The sequence below is a fragment of the Callithrix jacchus genome, chromosome 11, assembly GCF_049354715.1.
Source record: "Callithrix jacchus isolate 240 chromosome 11, calJac240_pri, whole genome shotgun sequence".
Classification (NCBI taxonomy): domain Eukaryota; kingdom Metazoa; phylum Chordata; class Mammalia; order Primates; family Cebidae; genus Callithrix; species Callithrix jacchus.
This window is the reverse complement of record NC_133512.1, coordinates 4099089-4122851: the sequence shown is the minus strand read 5'-3', so window position 1 is coordinate 4122851 and position 23763 is coordinate 4099089. Positions and strand designations below refer to the sequence as shown.

General features: G+C 40.2%; 1 pseudogene; it reads left to right on the top strand.

The window, feature by feature from the left end:
- The first annotated feature begins 14990 nt into the window (after window positions 1-14990).
- Window positions 14991-15827, top strand: LOC100394400 (GTP-binding nuclear protein Ran-like; annotated as a pseudogene).
- The last annotated feature ends 7936 nt before the right edge of the window (window positions 15828-23763 follow it).

Sequence of the window (23763 nt, the reverse complement as noted above, 5' to 3'; positions counted from 1 at the left end):
GCTCAGGCTGACAGGCATTTATTCCCAGTCAAAACACGAGGGCATTTTTCTGAAGAAAAAAAAAAAGAAAAGAAAAAGAGAAAACCACAGGATACCTGCTGTGGTTTGAATGTGGCCCTCAAAGTTCATGTGTTGAAAGCTTAATCCCCAGTGCATGAATATTAAGAGATGATTCACCTATGAGGTCTTCACCCTCATGAATGGGGTACAGTGGTTACTCTGGGAGTAGTTATCTTGGAAGGGGGCTCCCAATAAAAGAATGAGTTCAGCCCCGTTTCCTCTCTCTGTCTCCTCTGAGTGCCTCCTTGCCATGAGATGCCTCCAGCCCTGTTAAGATGCAGTGAGAAGAATTTCATCAGATGTGGACTGTCCATCTTGAACTTCTCTGCTTCCAGATTCATGAGCCAAATAAGCCTCTGTGGTATTCTGTTAGAGCAGAAAAAATATTCTAAGGCAATACCTAAAGTGAACTAAGGCAGCTCCCATAGGTGATAGCATCTGAAAATAATGCAGTCCTCATTCTGGCGTTGGGCAGACCATCAGCATGGTGATTAGCTCCTCATCTGCTCACCTTAAAAAGATGCCAGCCAGTTCAACAGGAAAAACCCAGAAAGTTCCTCATTAGCCCTCCCATTTTCCATTCTCAGATACCAACAAACACTCAAAGGTATCCTGACAGTTTAGGAAAAATAGCAGTTTGAAAGAGAAAGCCCAAGGTAAACTGAACAGAAGCATCATTCAAGTTCAGAGATTTGTTTTTAAGAAAAAAATCTGATTAGTAGGCACAGTGAGATTTAAAGAGCTATTGAATCTGTAGGTCAAAGTAGGAAACGATCGAAGAGATGACTAGGGCATATAAAACACTAGTTTTGGAAATGAAAAATGTGACTGCCGAAATAAATATTTTAATGGAATAGTTGGGGAGCAGAGTTCTAGAAAACCTTTCAGAGCATCAAAGAAAAAAGGTGAAGGAATAAAAACTATGAGCAATAAAAATAAGAGATAACAGGAGCACTCACGCCTGTAATCCCAGCACTTTGGGAGGACGAGGCCGGTGGATCACGAGGTCAAGAGATCGAGACCATCCTGGTCACCATGGTGAAACCCCGTCTCCACTAAAGATACAAAAAATTAGCTGGGCATGGTGGCACGTGCCTGTAGTCCCAGCTACTCGGGAGGCTGAGGCAGGAGAATTGCCTGAACCCAGGAGGCGGAGGTTGCGGTGAGCCGAGATCGCACCATTGCACTCCAGCCTGAGTAACAAGAGCGAAACTCCGTCTCAAAAAAAAAAAAAAAAAAAAAAAGGAGATAATAGGAGCATCAAGTCAGGAGGTCCAACACCCAACCAACAGGGGTGCAAAATTAAAGATGGCAAATGAGGGCAGAGGAAACAACCGCCAAAGGAGCAACCAAAGGCATTTTCCAGATTCAAAGGGAGAAGTGAATTTCAATATGACGTTACGAAATGGATTGAATCACAAACAACTTGCACCAATACATGTCATTGCTAAAAATAATTCTTTTCATTTATAAAGTCTTTACAAAACACATTAAAATAAAAGTGAAGCTTGTGCAAAAGGAAACGGAGGTTTAAGCATAGCATAGTTATGGATACTTTGATACATAAAAAATGCTATAGGCATATTTTTAATAAAAGAAACTAGCTTGAGCATTCTAACTGGATGTAGCTTCCAGGGCCAGGGGTCCAGGTGTGGGAGGCATGAGGCAGTTCAGACAGTTATGAGCATGGAGTGAAAATGATTACAGCAGCGTAACCGTCTCCTAGGTCAAGTAATGCACATCGCTAGTAGCACAAAAGTTCTGTTCATGCCTATCTCCAATCTGGAATCTCTTTCTTCTCTTCTAATCTGACTCCTTCCAAATTCTAAATTTTCAATTTCCACAAAGGAAAACAAAAAGCTTCTGAGATTTTGTTTGGTATTGCATTGATTCTATAGATCAGTTATGCGGCCTAACACTTTAACTAACATTTTAATAATATTTAGATTTATAATCCATGAACATGATGTAGTTCCATTCATTTGTCTTAATTTCTTTCAATATTTTATAGTTTTCCAGGTAATAACCCTAAGCATTCTGCATTAGACATAATTCTAGGTATTTCATGTTATTTTATTCTATTACAAATGACCTTTTTAATTTTATTTTTTGACAATCTATGCAATTGATTTTTAAAATATTGACATTGTGTCCAGCCACCTTACTAAACTACTGTTTAATTTAAACATTTTATTCATAGATTACTTTGCAATTTCTATACACATTTGCACAGCATCTGCAAATAAAGGCAGTTATAAACCATTTTACCTTTGATTTCATTTCTTTCTTGTTACACTGACTGGAATACCTTGAACAATGTTGAATGGAGGTGAGAATAGTAGCATTTTTATTTCTTTCCAAGCTAAAGGGGGAAAAAAATCAGCATTTTACTAGTAGGTATAATTTTTGCTGCAGTTTTATGTAGATAGAATTTATCAGATTAAGGAAGTTTCCTTCTATTGTTAGCTTGCTGTATTAGAAATACCCAAGACTGGTAATTTATAAATGAAAAGAAGTTTAATTGACTCACAGTTCCACGTGGCTGGAGAGGCCTCAGGAAACTTACGATCATGGCAGAAGGCACTTCACAGGGTGGCAGGAGAGAGAATGAGAGCTGAGCAAAAATCACCCTCATAACCTCCCACTGGGTTTCTCCCATGACATGTGGAGGTTATGGGAACTACAATCAAGATGAGGTTTGGGTGTAGACACAGCCAAACCATAACACTTGCTAAGAGATTTTGTGTGTTGTTGTTTATCATAAAATGGTGGTGAACTTGTAGCTTTTTTTCTATGTTTGTTGAAATAAGTGTATGGTTTTCCTCCTTTATTCTATTAATTGATTTTGGAATGTTCACTAAAACACTAGTTTGGTTTTAATATAAATCAAAATGATACATGTGCATAGTTAAAAATCAGATAATACTGTATGAAGGTTTTCTGCTTACAATGATAGCAGTCAAGATTCAGAAACACCCTCCCCCTGATAACGACTAGAAAAACTAGACAAAATATGAAAGAAAAATAGTCTGGAAGCTGGGTGCAGTGGCTCACACCTGTAATCTCAGCACTTTGGGAGGCTGAGGTGGGCAGATCATGAGATCAAGAGATCGAGACCATTCTGGCCAACATGGTGAAACCCTGTCTCTACTAAAAGTACAAAAATTAGCTGAGCGTGGGGGCGTGCACCTGTAATCCCAGTAACTCAGGAAGCTGAGGCAGGAGAATCGCTTGAACCTGGGAGGCAGAGGTTGCAGTGAGCCAAGATTGTGCCACTGCACTACAGCCTGGCAACATCCTGGCAACTCCGTTTCCAAAAAAGAAAAGAAAGAAAGGAAAAAGAAAAGTAGTCTGAAGTCCTCAGCAAAGAATTTTGGAGCTAGATGATGGAAGAAGGAGGAAGCTCAGTGAGGTGACCTGGCAATTAGGGTCACAGTATGGAGCATTCCTAGAGCAAACCCAATTTGGTTGGAGTGTATGATCTGTTTTTTTATCACTAGGTCCAGTGTGCTAATGTTTAGTTACCACCTATTTTTAATTTTTGTATCTATTTTCAAGGATGAGCTTAGCCTGTAATTTTTTCTCTACCAATTTTGTCTAATTTTGAGATAAAGGTAGTGCTAGTCTCAGAAAATGATTTGGCAGATGTCTAGTCTTTTTCTCTTCTCTGGAAATGTCTGGGTACATTGCTCTCACGTCTTCCTTCAATCTGTGGGTAGAAGCCATGATGAAAATGGAGCTTTATTTGTGGAAAAAAATTAATTATAGTTTCAATTTCTTTAATATTTATCTGGCCATTCAACAGCTAAGCTAAGACTATTTCACTTGTCTGCTGACATTTTAAATCTTGTCTTTAATTTCCTTTAACATATCAGCTGAATTATCTTAAAGTCTTTATTTAGTACAGATATCCTGGATCTCCTGTGGATCTGTCTCTATTGTTGTTTCTCTGAGTTGTTGTGTGTATTCACATAAGCTGCACCTGGTTGGTTGTAATTGCATGCTGGACATTATATGTGGGGAACTGTAAAGATAAAGTCTAAAATGATGCTATTATCATCCAGAAACGTGTTTTGGTTTGCCTCTAGTACACAGCTGTGCTTGGGGAAATACCCACCTTTACCCCTACTGTGTAATAAAGCTGTTTGGACCCGGGTGTCAGTGCTCTGCTCTCTGATGGACGTACTTCCACATGTACCCGCTCCGGGTCTCATCACAAGGCTTTTTTGGTGGGATCTAAACTTCAACTTCATCCCCTGGCCACATGACTGTCTCAAAAGTTCTGCTAAGCTTGACATATTTTAGCTGCCGCTTCTGGATCTGCAAATGCCTCTAGGGAACGTGTGGCCTTAACTGCCAGGTCACCTCTCTGAGCGTCCTTCTTTTTCCATCACCTAGCTCCGTAATTCTTCACTGAGGACTTCAGATTATTTTTCTTTTCCATTTTGTCTAGTTTTTCTAGTTGTTATCAGTGGGGAGGGTGGCTCTGAATCTAGACTGCTATTATTGCAAGCAGAACACTTTCATATGGTATTATCTAATTTTTAACTATGCACATGTATTATTTTGATTTAAATCAAAACCGAACAAAATTGGGAGTAAGACTTAAAGAATCAGAATTCCTGTGGACAAAGGCTTAGAAATTTACGTTTTTAAAGCAAACATCCCGAGTGCCCTCAAATTGCATACAATTTGAGAAGCATGATCTTACACCATTGCTATTCACCAATAAAGAAATACTGAATTTATCTATCAGTTAAACGAGCTAAAAGTACAGTTCCAGAAGTGTCTAGGCCACAAAAGACAGTTGGGGGTGGAGGTGATGCGAGAGGCTTGGACTCTTCTCAGAAAAAATGAGGGTGAATAAGAGAGGTCATATAAAAGGCCCTAATCAGGAGGAAGGGCCCAGTGCTAGGCAGGTGTGTGGATATGTGGATGTGGTGTAGCTGGATGGAAAGAACTGCATTTCTAGGGCAATGGCTCAAAGGATAGAGGTCACAGAATCAGGTTTTGTCCCTAATGAAATGAAATCAACTCCCTGCTACATTAAATACAATAGTCTGTAGGGAAGCAGTTTGCATAGCAATCTATACTGAAAAGAGATTAGTCCTCTCCGGTTAGATTTAATTCGATCTGTACATATTTATTTAATGGCTTAAAAAAAGATGTCCATGATGGGTAAGAATAGAAAACATCACAGTCAAATGAGAGTGGAGAGCGGCTCCCCCCTCATAGATGGGACCCTATAATAATAATGTCTGCTATGGAGTGGGAGCCATCAGAAACCAAATCAAAACAAAGAGCGTGAACCCCAAGTTTCAGACACTCAATGAATGGAATAGAGAGTATTAATAAAGCTGGTGGCTGCAGAGATGGGAGCGACTGTTCATTCACTGTTTCCTGAGCTCTGTGTTATATCTGGAGTCAGCCCATCCTTCCTCCACCTTTTGTTTAAAATAATTAAAACCATAAGCAAAGAGTCCCGCTGTCCTGCGTGTTTGTTTTTGCTCTGACTCTGTGGGTGACTGGTTGAGAGAGGCAGGCCATGGCTGGAGCGTCACCCACGGGCACACGGTTTCTCTGACTCAGCTCCTTCCCTACTGGCGTGGGAACTGGGAGTAGAGGGAAGAACTGGTTTAATGTTGGCACCAGTGGATATTAGGTGCCGTCACATTTGCCTTTCTTTTGACATTTTCTTTTTTTTCTTTCACCAAGGTTCTCTAGGAGAGAGTTATGGGGATAGGATGAATATCATGTTGTATGTTTTAACTTTTGTTTTTCTCCATTTGCAAGTTACATTCTCTCCCCTAGTGACTGAGAGGGAAGGAGCTTGCTCTGCATGGCACATGGACTGGAGCTGCTCTGGCAGCTCATCCCATGAATGAAGGGATTTGTGTAGGCCTCAAGGGGCTATCTGAGAGTAATGGACCCAGGGTGGGACTGATTTCACAAATGCTCTATGGTGGCAATCCTAAGGCAAGGGTTAGAACACCTGGGGTACAGTTTGGGGCATGTCCCTTTACCTCTCCATTGTATTTGGCTAATATGCCTGTGCTGCCTCCCTAAACAGAATTGTGAGGGCAAATAGGATTACTATGCTAAAGCAGTGTCTTAAGCTCTGTTAAAATCCAGACCGAGAGAAACACTGTTTGGAGTACATGGTCCTGCATGACGAATATGCTCTCTTTTTCTTTTCCCAGATAGTCTTTAATTTACTCTTGAATTAAGTCTTCTTATTAGAGAAAGCACCTGGGCATTACTATACTGCCCCCCCCCCCTGCTTCCACCTACCCCCTATAGAGTTGTTTGTGCTGAAGGATCCTTTGGCTTGACACACAACGAAGAGTATAAAAAATGGCACATAAAGCATGGTGTGGTCTCCACTCCAGTACTAAGTAACACCACATTCTAGTTACGTGGTGTTCAGAAGCGATCTTTTTTCTGGTTTTAGTGTCAGAAATTGCTTATACTAAATCATTTTATTTTCCTGTTATTAACATTGACTTGAGGAAGTGATCTGGTTTTCACTTCATGTTGGTTACTAGAAAGCTGAGACCTAACTTTGGAGTAGCACAGCATAGAAGATACCAGCAGGAACGTCCAAGCTGGATTCCAGAATGAGGACTGGTCCTCTAACTGCATGATTCGTGGCTGGTTACCTAACCTGTCTGCACTCTTTCTCCAGCCAAAAATGAGGATTATTAGAGAATCAACCTCATGGGATGGTGAGGAAGCTTAAATGTCTTCATATAGGGGTTAGAACAGTGGCTGGTCTGTATTTGAGTTCATAAACAAACTCTTCAATATGCATTTTTGTATCCACCCGACTCGGAGCTCCATTATATGTCCTTATCTCTGTTTTATGCTTTTTCTTTCTTCTCTATTTTACTATTCCCGTAGCTAATATGCCGTTATAGATGTACACTGAGATTTTAAAAAATAGTTCCTCTACTGTTACATTGATAAGTTGTTAGCAATGTCTTCATATTATATTTCATTGCAATTAGCATCTTTGCACATAGTGCACTTGTATTTCTGGTAATTTCCTTGGAATAGATGCTCAGGATTGCAATGACTGCATCAAAGGGTATAAATACACTTGTATCCGTATATGTATTATTCTTCTATCAGAAGTAAATGTAACTACTGAGTTTTCACAGGTGCATAAACATCAATAATTATCTTTAGAAACTAACATAAAATCAAGAGGCTACTTTAAAATGCAAATTTCTTTGCATGTGGCCCTCAATTTTGGAAATTCCAAGGACCCAAAGGGTTAAGAACTGTCATTTGCTCATTGCAGAAGATATGTATGATGGATGCAACAATACTTCCAAAGTGCTAGAAACTCAGTGTTACCAGTTGGCTCTTTAAATATACTGCTTATATCACTTTTGTGTGATATTAGTGCTATTTTGTGATATTAGTATATTAGCATTTTCCCACATTATTATAAGCATTTTATAAAAACTTCATTGGCGCTAATGGTATAATATTCCACAAGATGAAAACATTATGTTTTAGTAAGTTATTCCTATGTTGTTAGTCATTAAAGCCTGTCCAATTTTTGGCTATTATAAATGATGCTGCCGTAAACATCTTTGTGATAAGATGATCTGGTCATTTTCCTTAGACTAGATTGCAAAACAGAGTTACTGGGCTAACGCATGAAATATTATCAGGCTCTTGATTCATATCATCAAATTGCGTGACGTTTGAAAGGCAGTTTTAGAAACATAAAGTAATGTGATTGGCGGGGAAGAAAGGGTGCTTCATTTCTCTGAGAGGAAGGCATCCCTGCAGACCCTGACTTACAGGGAAGCGGATAAAGTGTGAGCTGCAGGGCCCTCACTGGCATGACTCTGCTTGGGCCTTGATCGAATCCGCAGGAACATGCTCACCTGCTCATGCACCATTCATTTATTTAAGCTGATGAGGTAAGACTTTTTAACTCAATTTTCAAGACTGTTGTCTGTTCCCATTCCGTCTTCTACCTTGGCACACCTCCCATCAGGTTGGTGATATTGAACAGTTCATGGGCATTTTGGGGATATGCATAAGAGGAAGTTGAGTACCTGATTTTGTTTTATGATTTTTCTTAAAGAGAACTCCTAAAAATTGTGTGAGCTTTTGGGCCCCTCAAAACTTGCATCTCCCTCTGTATTTCCATTTAAGATAGGCAAGTTGAAAAATGCAAGGATCTGTCTGCCAAACCCTATGGAAGCAGGATTGGTTTTAAGAAAAGCCAAGTGTTCTCTGGGCCAACCCTTGGATATGAGAGTAGGATGAAACCTCTTGAAACTCTGTGCTGTTGAAAGCTGCTTTCCTGGACAGACGAAAAAGAAGTCTGCCAGACTGGCCATTGAGAGGAAGGGAAAGGCTCCACCAGCATCCTTGCTCTGGATTCTAAAAACAAGACCCACATTTCTTTCATCTGGGTGGCTGTGGCCACAGCTCTTGGTGGCACCATCCCAGTGATCAGCCTAGAGGCAGGACTGGCTAAGGCACCATGTCACGGCCAGTGTTCATTGGCACCCACTGTGGCAAATGGAGATCAAAGACTACCCTGGAAGCGGTCATGATGCTCAAAACCCAAGATCTGGTCTGCTGGAGACCACCATCTCCATCTTTTAGAGCTTGGTTAGAAACAGAGAGTGGAGAAAAAAAATGCATCATCACATACAACTCTTCCCCCATCCAAAGTCTTTTGTTTTTTCTTTTCTCTTAAAGGAAAATGTGCATTGGAATAAAGATAGATTAAGGAAGAAAAAGAGATAGTGTAGGGACATCCAAGGCCCATTGGACATGGAGGGTAAGGGAGAGACATGTAAAGCTAGCCAAAGGGCAAGTATATGTCCTCAATTTGTGGGGAGCAGTCTCCATTCTTAAGGTTCCTTCCTATTGTCTTGATTTGGGATTCTGAATGGATGAGACAGATTTCTCTCCTTCACAGCCCCATCTTTGCCATTGTAAAGAATGGCTGTAAGGAGAGAAGACAAGAGCTGAGTTGAGAGTGAAGCATGGTGAGGGGAATAAGAGGAGATCAGGGTCTTGGGAAAAAGAGATCACAAGCTTCACTGAGTGCAGGGAGAAAGCCACAACTCTCTTCCTTGAATTTCAATTACATGCAAAGTTTTGATACGTTAAAGCAAAAATAAGCTTCACGTGTAAGTCAGAACTTTGCATACACAATAATAAAAGAGTAAACAATAAATAAACAAGCTAAATCTTTCCAGGAATTGATTTAAAAACCCCATCAGAGAGCAGTATCCTTGTCTCATGCAACTCGGCCCACCCCTGCCCCCCAGCACTGGGTTCTAAAGCTCCAACTCCATGTCACAGGGAGTATCTAACCCCAGACTTGAAGGAGAGGGAAAATCTCTCCTAGTCCCTGGAATGTAATTACCATTAAGGTTGAAAAACGAGGGTGATGAACAGTAGTGGCAGGTTTTTTCAAGTTTATGTAAACACTGGCTGCAGGGAGATGGCTGGGACGTTGGAATCAAAGCATCCTTGTCACATCAGTGCTTTAAATCTCTAAGCAACTCCTTGGAGATCATCTGGCCTCTGTGAACATGAGCAGCTGATAAAAGGTGCCGCTAAGCTTACTTCTTATCTACTCTCACAGGCAGACTGCCCCAAGACTGCATCTTAGGGAAACCATCCACTGAATGGTGCTTGGAAGTGCCTTCGAGCCACTGGATGGAGCAGGCTTCTGGGGTGCTTCCTGCAGGTGTACTGGGCTCAAGAAGGATCTAGTTCTCCCAGAGTGAATCACACTTGCTTCCTTAAATCTCCTCCAGGGTCATATTTGTTATATTTGGTCAAATGAATTCCCAAGGCAAAAAGAAAAAAAAAAAAAAAAAAAAAAAAGCAAGAGTGAATGAGTCTGCATCCTTGCCTTAAAGCTCAGGAATCTGTGAATTTAGCACAAAGCAAAATCTGGACCCAAAAGGTCTTCCCCTGGCCTTGTCCACCAGAAAATACACTGAAGTCCTCTTTTACTTAAACAGTGAGTATTGGACTGAGCTCAGTATCCCTTGTGGGCCTGATTTGGTGCCTTAGCTTTCTGACACTACTCTTCAGTATAAATATTAAACCGTCAAGACAAACCTGAAAGGGGAGGAACAGTCCCTTAGCCTCAAGTCAGCGAGTAACCAATGACCATTAACCATGCAGATCATTCAATTGGATGGTTTCAGCCAGTTAATCCATTTCCCCTCAATTTGAGGACATTTGAGACAAAAACAACCATTGTAAACTGCCTAGCATAGTGCCAAGCCATCAATAGATGTTGGTTCTTACCTAACACCTGCCTGAGTTTCTGTAGTGTGAATGGCTCTTGGATCACCTAAGCTCGAAGGAAAGCAGGGCATGTAGAGTAGCTGGGGCAAGATGCTGGGGCAAGATGCAAGCTTTCGCTCCAGCTATCGAGATAGGTATTGTTAGATCAGTTACAAAAATTAACCTTGGAAAACTTTTAAAAATGTGCGTATGCGTCCATTTGCACACTTCTGGAAAGAATACCTGAGACTCAGAAATAATAAAGGAAAGAGGTTTCATTTCCTCACAGTTCTGCATGGCTGGGGAGGCCTCAGAAAACTTACAATCATGGCGGAAGGCGAAGGGGAAGCAAGGCACCTTCTTCACAAGGTAGCAGGAGCGAGAGAGAGTGCAGGAGAAACTGCCACTTTTAGATGATCAGATCTCATGAGAACTTCCTCGCTATCAAAAGAACTGCATGGGGGAACCCCCCTATGATTCCCCTCCCACCAGATCCCTCCCTCTACACATGGGGATTACAACTTGAGATTTGGGTGGGGACACAGGACCAAACCACATCAATGAGGAAAAGTGAAAATCAGAAACAATTGATTTCATCAGGTTTGGCTGTGAGTCTGAGATTATGACTTGATAGATTCATTCCATTCTTTCAGTATTATCCATCCGGGATGTTGATGTTAAATTTGGAACCATGTAAGAGTCTCACATGCGCCATCTTCTTACTTTCTTTAAGCGTGGTGCCAAAACCATACCAACTGTGAAGGCTACAGACACTTCTTAGGCAAAGCACCCATCTTAATTTAACCTACCAAATTAGTCAAAATGCAATGATCACAAAAAGGTTTTGAACTGATTTGTCTAGTCAAATCAAGCAAGCATTGACTTGTTGGTTCATCCACTGATTATTCACTTAATATATTCCAGAAACTGTTTTAGCACTTGGATACAGAGATAAATAAGACCCAGCCACTAACCTGCTGTTCTCCACAACTGCACATGTAAACACGCAGTCACATATGTGCATAGAATACTATAGTCAGAAGGAGAGATGTTCACATAAAGGAAGAATCACAACACGAGTCTGATGACTAGCTCAACAGAGTGTCATGCTGGGCCCCTGTTAACTTCAGTAGGATGGTACCAGGTTCAACAGGCGAAAGGAGAGAACCCAGAGCCACTGAATGAAACAGAGTTTATTTGGGGGAACTTATAGGGCAGTCCAGTGGTGGCACGCTGGACAGGAGAACTGCAACTGCTTATAAGAAGCATGCAGTTTATATAGCGTTTTCCCTTAGCACCCTCCTCTCAGCAACCTTCATGTGGCGATCCTCATTTCTTAAGTTAAGTTATTGCTGTCAAGTGCATCTACTATGCACAGAGATGTGCCTGAGGTTTCTGAGATCCCAGGAGAAAGGATTTCCAACCCACCTGGTCAAGGTTACAAGGTTACAGAAGAGGTTACCTTCAGCTGGCCCTTAAAACAGTTGGTTTGGTTTGCATGTCTAAACATCCAGCCTGGCCAACCAAACAAGGACAGCCCTGGTATCCAGAGAGAAGCTCACCTCTTACTGGTGTGAGAATATGATGACCGAAAGAAAGAAGAGTGGAAAGGAAGTCGTATAATATGGACTGACATTTAAAAAATATCTTCTAAAGTACACTAATATATGTAACTTCCTTGGAAATACATAAAAAGAGAGAAAAGAATTTCTGAATGGATAGGGGGATGGATAGGTGTAATGTAAACCACGTAAAGTTAAATGCATTATAGGATATAAGTGAGTATATGGGTGTTTGTTATACAAGTCTTTCAACTTTTCTATATTTTTAAAATTGTTTAGAGTATAATGCTGGACAATCACCTTGTATAAAGTTTCCCTGAAGAATGTGTGTGGTTTTAGATCTTATTTATCTTTCATGAGTTGTCCATAGCCATTCTGAGATGTCCATGAAGACATATTTTTAAAGGGTTTTATTCTGATTCTTTCTCCTGAAAGCCCTCTAGAGAATGGACTGGGACTTCTGTAGTAGTGATCTCCAGGGAATCCATGGACCCTAGAATAAGAACTCCTGATATAGACATTTCATTCAGGAATTAAAAATAATTAAAACCAGAATCTAGATATTGGTGACAGCTTCCAATTGCTAAGCCTGTAGAACCGAACTTATGAATCAAAACTTGGTAAAGACTTCAGTTCAATATAGACAGATATTCAATGTGACAGACTGATTACAAATATTTACCTCCTCTCTCTCCCAAAATTTATTTGAAATGCTGCAAATTATGTAATTAAAAAATAAATTTGCAACAGCCTGGGGAACAGGAAAAAATACTGCCAGTGGATATATGTTTGGGAGAATTTCTGGAAGTTAGAAAACTAGTAAGATCAAAGTTAATGAGAAATCAGAATAAAACAAACTTCATCAATAAACAGCATAAAAAGGGGCTGCTGCAGGGAACAGAGCTGTTCTTCCCAAGGGTTCTGAACCTCCAAACTCAGAGAATACAGGCACAGGAAGGTGGAATAGTCCCTGGATTCAGGGAAATCCTCAGGAAAATTAAATCAAAGACTGCTGGCAGAGCAGTGGGGCTGCTGTCCCCATGTAGATGAGAGGCCAGCCTTGGTGTCTGCCAGCTTCTTGTGGTGGCAGGACCCTCTGTTGGGAGAAGGGGATGGAGAGGAATTTTTTTCAGTTTGGAAAAAGAGAAAAGTAGAGCAGAGCTCCAGGAAATCCTAGTCCTATATAATGGACCATGCAGGGTAGGTGGATAGGGAAGAAATGTGTCTCTTTCAGGAATGAAAGCACTAGAAAGTTTTCTAGTAGCAGGGTAAAGTCTTCCTTGCTTTGGCAAGGTTCTAAGACCCCGATTGCTTCTCTCTTTCATTCTAAAAGCGAAACATGCCCATTATGAGGCCCAACCTGTAGTGATTCCTTCCATTCGGGGTGAAATCTAATATCAATACAAATATGCCCAAGAAAAAGGCAATTCATGCATCTATAAATAGAAATGGGCAATTAAAGATCACTAGATCTTTGCAAAACACCAAGACCAACAAACAGAGCCAAAGTGAACAAGCAGAAAAATGTTGAAGAAATTGAAAAAAGCAAAATATATGAAAAGCAGAAGAAAAATCTCTAAATAGGATCCTCAAAAGCTAAATATATTATACTGTATATATAGTATAGTCATATTTATACAGAGAATCATATGTATACTTATTTATGCATCAGTAAGTTTGAAAGTATATTTATTAATGACCGTCCCAGGGGTGTGGACAGACATCCACTTTTACTGTTTAGACTTCTATATTAATAGATTTTTTAACAAGTTTGTGCTGCTTTTATAATTTAAGAAAGTAATAAATACGTTTCCATGTTTATAACATTTTAAGAACAGTCACTAGAGTAATTAAAAGATAGTGCTCACCAAAGAAGATTTACAGATGGCAAAGAAGTCATCTGTCATCAGGGAAATGCCAATTAAAACAATACATACCTATTAGAATTACCCAAATCAGAACAATTGACAACACCAAATACTGGCAAAGATGTGGAGCAACAGAAACTCTCATTAGCTGCTGGTGGGAATACAAAAGGATACATCCACTTTGGAAGAAAGTTTGACTGTTTGTTTGTTTGTTTTGAGACGGAGTTTCGCTCTTGTCACCCAGGCTGGAGTGCAATGGCGCGATCTCGGCTCACCGCAGCCTCCACCTCCTGGGTTCAGGCAATTCTCCTGCCTCAGCCTCCTGAGTAGCTGGGATTACAGGCACGTGCCACCATGCCCAGCTAATTTTTTGTATTTTTAGTAGAGACGGGGTTTCACCTTGTTGACCAGGATGGTCTTGATCTCTTGACATCGTGATCCACCCGCCTCGGCCTCCCAAAGTGATGGGATTACAGGCGTGAGCCACCACGCCTGGCCCTAGTTTGACAGTGTTTTACAAAATTAAACATGCTCCTACCTACCAACATCATGTTCCTTGGTATTTACCCAGATTAATTGAAAATTATGTCCACACAAAAACTATAAACATGGGTGTTTATAGCAGTTTTATTCATAATTGCCAAAACTTGAAAGTAACAAGATGTCCTTCAGCTGGTGAATGGATAATATGAACTATAGTGCATTCAGGCAATGGAATATTATTCAGTGCTAGGAAGAGATGGCCACCAGGCCATGGCAAGACTTGGAAGAAAATATAAAATATACATTCTTTTTATAGATTGTATATTACTAAATTACTAAATGTATATTACTAAATAAAAGAAGCCAATCTGAGAATCTGAGAAGGCTACATACTGTATGATTTCAACCGTATGACATTTGGGAAAATGCAAAACCACAGAGACAGGAAAAAAGGATTAGTGGTTGCTGGTGGCTAAGGAGCAGAGAGGGATAAATAGATGGAGCACGGAAGGTTTTTTGGGGCAGTGAAATCATTCAGTGTGATACTACAATGGTGGATACACGTCATTATGCATCCGTCATAACCCACAGAATGTATACCAAGAGTGAGTCCTAATGCAAAGTATGGACTTTGAATGATAATAACACATCAGTGTAGGTTCATCATGTAACAAATGCACTACTCTGGTGGGAGTTGTTGACAGTGAGGAGGGCTGTGCATGTGTGCCGGGCATTCAGGAGCTCTGTACTTCCTGTTCAGTTCTGCCATGAACCTAACACTGCTCTAAAAAATAAAGTCTATTGTAAGTAGACTTTATTTTTATAAGGCAAATAGTGCAAATTTTCAACACACCTAAGGGTAAGGGGAAGAAAAAGAAGGAATTGCACTTCCACCATCTTTCCAGTCTCAGTTGGACGGGCGCGGAGAAACTTCTGGAAGGAACGCCGTGATGGCTTTGCAGGGAGAGTCCCATGTCCAGTTCAAATTTGTATTGGTTGTTGGTGGGGGTACTGGAAAAATGACCTTTGTGAAACGTCATTAGACTGGTGAATTTGAGAAGTATGTAGCCACTATCCCTAGTGATCCACACCAACCTATTAAATTCAATGTATGGGACACAGCTTGCCAGGAGAAATTCAGTGGACTGAGAGATGGCTGTTATATCCAAGCTCAGTGTGCCATCATAATGTCTGATGTGACATGGAGAGTTGCTTATGAGAATGTGCCCAGCATAGAGATCTGGTGCAAGTGTGTGAAAACATCCCCATCGTGTTGTGTGGCAACCAAGTGGATATTAAGGACAGGAAAGTGAAGGCAAAATCAATTGTCTTCCACCGGAAGAAGACTCTTCGGTACTATCACATTTCTGCCAAAAGCAACTACAACTTTGAAAAGCCCTTCCTCTGGTTTGCTAGGAAGCTCATTGGAGACCCTAACTTGGAATTTGTTGCCATGCCTACCCTCGCCCCACCAGAGGTTGTCATGGACCCAACTTTGGCAACATAGCATGAGCATGACTTAGAGGTTGCTCAGACACCGGCTGTCCTGAATGAGGATGATGACCCGTGAGAAGGAAGCTGGAGCCCAGCGTCAGAAGTCTAGCTTTATAGGCAGATGCCCTGTGATGTCAGCGGTGCACCGTGTGTGCCACCTCATTATTATCTAGCTAAGCGGAACAGGTGCTTCATCTGTGGGATGCTGAAGGAGATGAGTGGGCTTCAGAGTGAATGTGTCAGTTAAAAAAAATACCTTCATTGTTTGAACCTGCATATTTAGCTGTTTTGGAACACAGTTGATTCCTTGAGTTTCAAATAAAACACAGCTACAGTCTCTTCACATTATTCAGTGGTGAAATCTTGTTTGTTACTGTCATTCTCACTCCTTTTGTTTAGAATCAGAATAAAGTTGTGTTTCAAATATCTAAAAAGAAAAAAAAAAGAAAAAGGAAACTACACCACACAACAAGTAACCACAGAAAAATGTGAAAATGGTAGAGACTCATGGTAAATAGAAAATATAAAATGATATTGAAGTAATTAAGTCCAAATATATTAATGATCAAAATAAATATGAATAGATCAAACTCCTATTTTAGAAAACTGTCTTATGCTATAATACAACTAAAATTAACTCATATAGAGGAATTGAAAATACAGTGATAATCAAAGAGATGCCAACTCCACATCAACACAGAGAAAACAGAAATCACAATTTTAATAGTAAACAAAATAGACTTAGAGGCAAATAGATTTAAATAAGAAAATGAGTTTTTTTTACAATCCTGCAAAAATTCCCAATATAGATAAAATATTTCTGTACAAAAAACTATTGCCTTGAAATATATAATGATGCTGATGGCAGCATTAGCATTAATTCACAAAATTGCAATAATAGTGGAAAATCGTTGACAGAGTTTTTAAAAGTAAGTATACAGAGTATTTGAACAATTTAGTTTGCATATTTTCATATATATCTGCATATATATTCAACTAAATTATTTGCATATTTCAATAGATATGCAGATGTATGTGTATATGTATACACATATATCTAATTTGGAGATAGAAAATTCTATGTATATATGCATATATAGAATTTTCCATAGATATTTACAAAGAATTTTCTAATTTGGAGATAGAAAATTATATATATATATATAGAGAGAGAGAATATATAGAATTCTATATATAATCATATATATAGAGAGAATTATATATATAATCATATATATATATATATAAAATATAGAATTTTCTATCTCCAAATTAGAAAATTCTTTGTAAATATCTATGGGAATTAAAATTGATTGCATATTAGGCCACAAAAAATCCCTATAAACTCCACTAACAGAAGTCATTCAGGTCATATTCTTTGAATACAAAGTAATGAAAGCAGAATTATTTTAAGTTTTGACAAAAAAAAAATCCACTCACAAATTTTTAAAAACTTCTAAATGATTGTTGCATTAACTACAAAAACAAAATTGAAATACTAAACTATTTAGGTAATGAAAACATAATATTTTTTCTTTTTTTATTGTATTTTAGGTTTTGGGGTACATGTGAAGAACATGCAAGATTGTTGCATAGGTAAACATGTGGCAGTGTGATTTGCTGCCTTCCTCCCCTTCACCTATATTTGGCATTTCTCCCCATGCTATCTCTCCCCAACTCCCCACCGCCCACTGTCCCTCCCCTATTCCCCCAACAGACCCCAGTGTGTAGTGCTCCACTCCCTGTGTCCATGTGTTCTAATTGTTCAACACCCACCTATGAGTGAGAACATGTGGTATTTCATTTTCTGTTCTTGTGTCAGTTTGCTGAGAATGATGGTCTCCAGGTTCATCCATGTCCCTACAAAGGACACGAACTCATCATTTTTCATGGCTGCATAATATTCCATGGTGTATATGTGCCACATTTTCCCTGTCCAGTCTATCATCAATGGGCATTTGGGTTGGTTCCAGGTCTTTGCTATTGTAAACAGTGCTGTAATGAACATTCGTGTGCATAAGTCCTTATAGTAGAACGATTTATAATCCTTTGGATATATACCCAGTAATGGGATTGCTGGGTCAAATGGAATTTCTATTTCTAGGTCCTTGAGGAATTGCTACACTGTCTTCCACAATGGTCGAACTAATTTACACTCCCACCAACAGTGTAAAAGTGTTCCTATTTCTCCACATCCTCTCCAGCATCTGTTGTCTGCAGATTTTTTAATGATCGCCATTCTAACTGGCATGAGATGGTATCTCAATGTGGTTTTGATTTGCATCTCTCTGATGACCAGTGATGATGAGCATTTTTTCATATGATTGTTGGCCGCATGTATGTCTTTGGAAAAGTGTCCGTTCATATCCTTTGCCCACCTATGAATGGGCTTGTTTGTTTTTTTCCTGTAAATCTGTTTGAGTTCTTTGTAAATTCTGCATATCAGCCCTTTGTCAGATACATAAACCACAAAAATTTTTTCCCATTTTGTTGGTTGACAATTCACTCTAATGACTGCTTCTTTTGCTGTGCAGAAGCTGTGGAGTTTGATTAGGTCCCATTTGTCTATTTTGGCTTTTGTTGCCAATGCTTTTGGTGTTTTGGTCATGAAGTCCTTGCCTACTCCTATGTCCTGAATGGTTTTGCCTAGATTTTCTTCTAGGGTTTTTATGGTACCAGGCCTTATGTTTAAGTCTTTAATCCATTTGGAGTTAATTTTAGTGTAAGGTGTCAGGAAGGGGTCCAGTTCCTGCTTTCTGCACATGGCTAGCCAGTTTTCCCAACCCCATTTATTAAACAGGGAATCCTTTCCCCAATGCTTGTTTTTGTCAGGTTTGTCAAAGATCGGATGGTTGTAGATATGTTGTGTTGCCTCCGAGGCCTGTGTTCTGCTCCATTGGTCTATATCTCTGTTTTGGTACCAGTACCATGCTGTTTTGATTACTGTAGCCTTGTAGGATAGTTTGAAGTTTGGTAGTGTGATGCCTCCTGCTGTGTTCTTTTTGCTTAGAATTGACTTGGCTACGTGGGCTTTCTTGTGGTTCCATATGAAGTTTAAGGTGGGTTTTTCCAGTTCTGTGAAGAAGGTCATTGGTAGCTTGATGGGGATAGCGTTGAATCTATAAATTACTTTGGGCAGTATAGCCATTTTCACAATATTGATTCTTACTAACCATGAACATGGAATGTTTCTCCATCTGTTTGTGTCCTCTCTTATTTCATTGAGCAGTGTTTTGTAGTTCTCCTAGAAGAGGTCCCTTACATTCCTTGTTAGTTGTATTCCTAGGTATTTTATTCTCTTTGGAGCAATTGTGAATGGCAGTTCATTCTTGATTTGGCTCTCTTTAAGTCTGTTATTGGTGTATAGGAATGCTTGTGATTTTTGCACATTGATTTTTATATCCTGAGAGTTTGCTGAAGTTGCTTATCAGTTTCAGGAGATTTTGGGCTGAGACAATGGGGTCTTCTAGATATACTATCATGTCATCTGCAAATAGAGACAATTTGGCTTCCACCTTTCCTATTTGAATACCCCTTATTTCTTTTTCTTGCCTGATTGCTCTGGCTAGAACTTCCAGTACTATATTGAATAGGAGTGGTGAGACTGGGCATCCTTGTCTAGTGCCAGATTTCAAAGGGAATGCTTCCAGTTTTTGCCCATTCAGTATGATATTGGCTGTTCGTTTGTCATAAATAGCTTTTATTACTTTGAGATACGTTCCATTGATACCAAGTTTATTGAGGGTTTTTAGCATAAAGGGCTGTTGAATTTTGTCAAAGGCCTTCTCTGCGTCAATTGAGATAATCATGTGGTTTTTGTCTTTGGTTCTGTTTATGTGGTGAATTATGTTTATAGACTTGCATATGTTGAACCAGCCTTGCATCCCTGGGATGAATCCTACTTGATCATGATGGATAAGTTGTTTGATGTGCTGTTGCAATCGGTTTGCCAGTATTTTATTGAAGATTTTTATGTCTATGTTCATCATGGATATTGGCCTAAAGTTTTCTTTTCTTGTTGAGTCTCTGCCAGGTTTTGGTATAAGGATGATATTGGTCTCATAAAATGATTTGGGAGGGATTCCCTCTTTTTGGATTATTTGGAATAGTTTCAGAAGGAATGGTACCAGCTCCTCTTTGTGTGTCTGGTAGAATTCGGCTGTGAACCCATCTGGACCTGGGATTTTTTTGGGTGGTAAGCCTTAATTGCTGCCCAAACTTCAGATCTTGTCACTGGTCTATGCCGGGTTTCGACTTCTTCCTGGCTTAGGCTTGGAAGGAGGCAAGTGTCCAGGAATTTATCCATTTCTTCCAGGTTTACCAGTTTATGTGCATAGAGTTGTTTGTAACAATCTCTGATGACGGTTTGAATTTCTGTGGAATCTGTGGTGATATACCCTTTATCATTTTTTATTGCATCTATGTGGTTATTCTCTCTTTTCTTTTTTATTAATCTGGCTAGTGGTCTGTCTATTTTGTTGATCTTTTTGAAAAACCAGCTCCTGGATTTATTGATTTTTTGAAGGGTTTTTCGTGTCTCTATCTCCTTCAGTACTGCTCTGATCTTAGTTATTTCTTGTCTTCTGCTAGGGATTGAGATTTGTTGATCTTACTCATCTAGCTCTTTCAAATTTAATGATAGGGTGTCAATTTTGGATCTCTCCTTGCTTCTCGTGTGGGCACTTATTGCTATATATTTTCCTCTAGAGACTGCTTTAAATGTGTTCCAGAGATTCTGGTATGTTGTGTCTTCATTCTCATTTGTTTCAAAGAACATCTTTATTTCTGCCTTCATTTCATTGTTTATCCAGTCAACATTCAAGAGCCAGTTGTTCAGTTTCCATGAAGCTGTGCAGTTCTGAGTTAATTTCTGAATTCTGAGTTCTAACTTGATTGCACTATGATCTGAGAGACTGTTTGTTATGATTTCCGTTCTTTTGCATTTGCTGAGCAGTGATTTACTTCCAATTTTGTGGTCAGTTTTAGAGTAGGTGTGATGTGGTGCTGAGAAGAATGTATATTCTGTGGATTTGGGATGGAGAGTTCTGTAAATGTTTATTAGGTTTGCTTGTTCCAGGTCTGAGTTCAGGTCCTGGATATCCTTGTTAATTTTCTGTCTGGTTGATCTGTCTAATATTGACAGTGGAGTGTTAAAGTCTCCCACTATTATTGTGTGGGAGTCTAAGTCTCTTTGTAAGTCATTGAGAACTTGCCTTATATATCTGGGTGCTCCTGTATTGGGTCCATATATAGGATCATTAGCTCTTCTTGTTGTATCGATCCTTTTACCATTATGTAATGTCCTTCTTTGTCTCTTTTGATCTTTGTTACTTTAAAGTCTAATTTATCAGAGATGAGAATTGCAACTCCTGCTTTTTTTTTTTTTTTGCTCTCCATTTGCTTGGTAAATCTTCCTCCATCCCTTTATTTTGAGCCTTTGTGTATCCTTGCATGTGAGATGGGTTTCCTGGATACAGCACACCAATGGGTTTCAGCTTTTTATCCAATTTGCCAGTCTATGTCTTTTGATTGGGGCATTTAGTCCATTTACATTTATGGTTAATATTGTTATGTTTGAATTTGATACTGCCATTTTGATGCTAGCTGGCTGTTTTGCCCATTAGTTGATGCAGATTCTTCATTTTGTTTATGCTTTTTACCATTTGGTATGTTTTTAGAGTGACTGGTACTGGTTGCTCCTTTCTATGTGTAGTGCCTCTTTCAGGAGCTCTTGTAAAGCAGGCCTGGTGGTGACAAAATTTTCGAGTACTTGCTTGTTCACAAAGGATTTTATTTTTCCTTCACTTATGAAGCTCAGTTTGGCTGGACATGTAATTCTGGGTTGAAAGTTCTTTTCTTTAAGGATGTTGAATATCGGCCCCAACTCTCTTCTGGCTTGTAGGATTTCTGCTGAGAGATCTGCTGTGAGTCTGATGGGCTTCCCTTTGTGGGTAACCCAACCTTTCTTTCTGGTTGCCCTTAGCATTTTCTCCTTCATTTCAACCCTGGTGAATCTGATGATTCTGTGCCTTGTGGTTGCTCTTCTTGAGGAATATCTTTGTGGGGTTCTCTGTATTTCCTGGACTTGAATATTGGCCTGCCTTGCCAGGTTGGGGAAGTATTCCTCGATAATATCCTGAAGAGTTTTTTCCAGCTTGGATTCATTCTCTTCGTCACATTCAGGTACACCTATCAAATGTAGATTAGTTCTTTTCACATAATCCCATATTACTTGGAGACTTTGTTTATTCCTTTGTATGCTCTTATCTCTAATCCTGTCTTCTTGTTTTATGTCATTGAGTTGATCCTCAACTTCTGATATCCTTTCTTCTGCTTGGTCAATTCAGCTGTTGAAACCTGTGCATGCTTCACGAAGTTCTCGTGTTGTGTTTTTCAGCTCCATCAATTCACTTATATTCCTCTCTAAGTTGTCCATTCTCATTAGCATTTCATCAAATCTTTTTTTAAGGTTCTTAATTTCTTTACACTGGGTTAGAATATGTTCTTTTAACTCACAGAAGTTTCTCATTACCCACCTTCTGAAGTCTGATTCTGTTATTTCATCATACTCATTCTCCATCCAGCCTTGTTCCCTTGCTGATGAGGAGTTGTGATCCCTTGTAGGAGGAGAGGTGTTCTGGTTTTGGGTGTTTTCCTCCTTTTTGCCCTGATTTCTTCCCATCTTTCTGGATTTATCCACCTGTTGTCTTTGTAGTTGCTGATTTTCAGATTGGGTCTGAGTGAATGTCTGGTTGATGATGAAGTTATTTCTTTTTCTTATTTTTCCTTCTAACAGTCTGGCCCATCTTCTGTAGGACTGCGGAGGTCCACTCCAGGCCCTGCTTGCCTGGGGGTCACCTGCAGCAGCTGCAGAACAGTAAGGGTTGCTACCAGTTTCTTCTTCTTCTATCTTTGTCCCAGAATGATGCCCACCAAATGTCAGTCTGAGCAGTCCTTGGTGAAGTGACTCTTTGGATATACGGGGGTCAGGGAGCTGCTTGAGGCAACAGTCTGTCCTTTATAGGAGCTCAAGTGCTGAGCTGCGAGCTCCATGGTTCAGAGCTGCTAGGCAGGTATGTTTAAGTCTGCTGCAGCAGAACTCATAAACCATTTTTTTTCCCCCAGGTGCTCTGTCCCAGGGAGTTTGGGTTTTATTTATGAGTTTCCATTGTGCTGCTGCCTCTTTTTTCAGGGCTTCCCTGCCCAGCAAGGAGGCAGCCTAATCACTCTCTGCCTGCAGAGGCTTTGCTAAGCAGCTGTGGGCTCTGCCCTGCTGCCTTGTGAACTTCCCTGCAGTCCTGTGTATATGGGCGTGGTTAGAACTGCCTCGGCAATGGTGGCCCACCTCTGTAATGGCGGACTCTCTCTGTAGTGGCGGGTTGCCTTGGCAAGGGTGAGCTGCCTCAGCAATGGCGGACCACCTCCGTAGGGTTGGAGTACCTTGGTAATGGGGGATGCCCCTCCCCCACATAGCTGGACCTCCTGGGTTTAGCTGTGCTTGCTGTGAAACTTTCAACCCAGGGTGTTTCCAATTGCTTTTTTTTTTTTTTTGTGGGGGTGGGACCCGCCGAGCCTGATCACCTGGCTCCCTGCCTCAGAGCCTTTTTTTTTTAAGTTGAATGGTTGACTGTCTCCCAGGTGTTCCAGTCGCCTGCTGAAAAGGCACCGGGATCTGTGTGATTTCCCATGTGATGACCCACTGTGCCAGTTAAAACAATGGCACTGCCTGGGAATCTCCTGGCCTGGCTCCCTGTTTCTGTCCCCTGTTTAATCAGATAATGGGTGACTCTGCCTTCCCAGAGCTCCAATTGCCAGATTAAAAGGGCAACCAGACCAGCATATTTTGTACAGAGAACAGGAAAATAGCGCCAGCAAAATAGCCATGCCAGCTAAAATAGTTACACTGGTGACCTGTGGGGCTCCTCCACCTGGGAATCTCCTGGTCTGTGGGCAACAAAGATCCATCTGGAAATGCGGCGTCCGCTCACCCTCTGCACTTTCACTGGGAGCTA